Here is a 3475-nt window from a genome sequence, read left to right as displayed (position 1 = left end):
GTTGCTTTCACTCTTGTTACATCCAACTTGTCCATTAGCCCATTTAGCAAGCAATGGGGTAGTTAGAGAAAGTCTCAACTGACATCTACAAGGTAGGTCATTTTGCTCTCTGATTATTGAGAGGATTTTTGCAGTAGATATTACTTGATGAGCATTCACTTGAAACATGCCTATTTTTAATCTGAGCTTATAATGAAAAGTTTTTTATTCATATACCTCTTTCCAAACCTCTTTGGCAATAGTACAACAATGTTGAAATTTCAAAGTTCTCAGATACTTGGCCAATCTATTAACCACTACCTATTAGTGTAGACCTTTAACTCTGGAAGATCTCTCCATCAAGGCAAAGTAGATTATGAGATAGCCCTCTTGAATTCTACCAAGGACAAAGAAGAGTTTTATTCCCAATACTTTCACAGTGCAGCTATAAAACTATATGAGTCCAAATCAGCTTGTGAGAGCATATAAAATAAAGCTATTTATAAATTAGTCAGTGGGTCATGGGGAACTAACTTCCTATTAAATGATAAGCTATAGGATGAAAAAAATGGAATGTGGCAAGAGTAAACCTACTGGGATGTGCATCATAAATTATGTTACTCACTTGTGATTGCAGTGTTTATTTGAGCCCAATCCTATATGTAGAACTTCTGGGCATACTCATCCAATGATTTAATAATAAGTAAGACAAGAACTAGTTAATACTGGGTAGCTGGCATCTCACGATTTCCTTTTTTACCCATGAAATCACACCCTTAACACTTATGAGACCCACATAAAAGTAAAAGTAGGAGCTAATATTGAAGCTAAATATTTTAAAGGTGTAAATCAATTAAAAAATATATCTATCATTTGGAATAAATGTAGAAGAACTCGTATCTTTAGGAAGAGCTGTGTTATATTAAAGGCAGTGAAGGTCAGGGAAAGGGATATTTTTAAATTTTCAGATATAGGACAAATTGGTATTCAAGAACAAGCAAATCAATACAAAGATAGGATATTTCTCAATATAAAGCTTTTTTATAATTTCCAATTTTTTATCACATGAATGCATTATTAATAAATTATAAAATTCAAAATAAAATAAAGAAAAAATAAAATAAAGAATAAAGAAACAAGAAAATAAGAAAGGGAAAAACACAGGTAGGCCAGAAGAAAGGAAATTTGCAATGCAGTTAATTACAATTTGAATGTATTGTTTATTTGTTTGGAGTTTTTTTCAGTTGTTTTTAGAATTATCTTGCCTGAAATATAGCTCGAAATAAAGGGAAGATTATCTGATAATTTATTTTAGTTTATGAAGACATTCTTTTCAGTAGTAGTATTTATTACAAAAGATTTCATACTACAGCATTGTCAGAAAATATATTTTTAAATCAAATCGAGCTTCTAATTTAGAAAAAAATATGTAGTACTAATTTTCAAACACTATGAGGATGACAAGCACACATGATTCTGTGAGCTTTTTCTCTGTGTACCAAACACTGAACTAAGGATGACAGGGTGGAATTAACTCACATAATTGTGGAGGCTGGGTGGTCCCAAGATCTTCAGGGTGAATAAGGAGGCTGAGAACCAGGAGAACCAATGGTGTAGTTCCAGTCTGAAAGCTAGCAGATCCAGGAAGAGCTGACATTTCAGTTCAAATCTGAAGGCTGGAAAAAAGCTGATGTTCCAGTTGGAAGAAGACCATTGGGCAGAAAGAATTCTCTTACTTGGGGAAGGGTTAGACTTTTTGCTCTAGTCAAGGCTTTCAGTAATTGGATGAGGTCAACCCACTTTAGGAAGGGCAATCTACTTTACTCAATCTATTACTTTAAATATTAATCTTTTTAGAAAATAACTTCATAGAAATACTCAGAATAATGTTTAACAAAATATCTGAGCATGCCATGGACCAATCAAGTTGGTACATAAAATTAACTATCATACTATGCTTAGCTAGCAAGTGAATTCTGTGTAAAATTCTTTGATGTCTTTTATGTTTGTGAGCTCAGTGGTTAAATGCACATGGGATAATATAATTACTCAATGCTGAATGAATAACAGAAGGACCAAATGAATAAAAGAAAAATGAATGGATAAACAAATTTACTCAAACTATACACCAAATAATTACTCAAATTATATACCGAATAGGAAGCATGTAGTTCTAAATTTAATTTGTAGATCTGCCACAAGTTACTATTTAACTTTAAACATGTATTTTTACAGTAACTCAGGCTCTTCAACTACATAAAATGATATAAAGAAATCCATAGAAATAGATACAATAAACATATTAATGAGAACAGGGAATATATTACTAATATATTATAACACCTTTCTAATATATTACTAACAGAAAGTGAGTTAGTTCACCAGCATTAGGATTTATAATTTTAAGGACAAAGTTTTTTTTTTTTGTCATGTTGTAAAGAAAAAATAATTGTTCTAGAGTTATATCAATAGCCCTAAGACCATAATATAATTAGAGATTATCTCTTCAAATGACATCTTTTTTTTGTTAATTTATATTATTGTTTTCTACTAAAGCAATATATTTTAAACACAGTTTGAAAATACTCATGGTTCAATGAAATGTACCATCTCTGCTTAAACACAAATTTCTACATGAAGAGAATGATTCAGGGACTGGTACTCAGTGCCAGGGATGGATAATATTTGAGAAAATATTTATCAGTAAAATGGTAAGTGCTATTACCTAGTTAAAATAATTCCTTAAAACCGCTCATTAATCATGACTCATATAGAGTTTCTTTTTCATGAATAGTTTCAATGAATCCTTGTATCATTAGAATATCATTCAGGTTGCAACATATAGAATTAATGGAACTGGAAACAAAGTGAATAGAATTATATTGTCAAGAACAACTACTTCACTCCAAACTTATTGATCATGATTGCTTTCATATTCAACATTTTCTTACACCTCTTTGGTCTTAGGCTTACAGTTATGTCATTTTAGATTTTTTTTTTCTGTCGTAAGAATGAACTAGCTGTTTTGAAAGATGTATATAACTGGTTACAAGAAGCAGTACTTATGTGAATTTTCTGCTAATGTTAGTGAGATATGATAAAGCTCCAGCGATGTGATAATTGAGCATAAAAAAGCAACATATCAAGAAAATATTGGATCAAATTAGTCAATACTGAATCACAGAGAGACCAGCTTGAATTTATTTTGACTGGCATCAAGGATAATTCATCTATATTTTTTAGGTAAGTAAAATTCACAGTAAACAATTTCCTCCCATAAATGGGAAGATTAATTGCAGTGTTAACCAAATCTCTTTCATACACAGGATGACTCATTTTTTTTCTTTTGTTAAGAGTGCATTAATCATTGCAGATGAGGGTTGTGCTAGAGCCTAATTAGTAACTAGATAATGCTGCTTAATTTTCTACCTTGATCTTACTGTGTGTGTGTGTTTATCTCATTGTAAAAAGGTAAATGGGCAAACCAGATAAAAGA

The sequence above is a fragment of the Rousettus aegyptiacus genome, unplaced genomic scaffold (assembly GCF_014176215.1).
Source record: "Rousettus aegyptiacus isolate mRouAeg1 unplaced genomic scaffold, mRouAeg1.p scaffold_m13_p_2, whole genome shotgun sequence".
Lineage (NCBI taxonomy): Eukaryota > Metazoa > Chordata > Mammalia > Chiroptera > Pteropodidae > Rousettus > Rousettus aegyptiacus.
The sequence above is the reverse complement of the archived record's forward strand: the minus strand, read 5'-3'. Positions refer to the sequence as shown.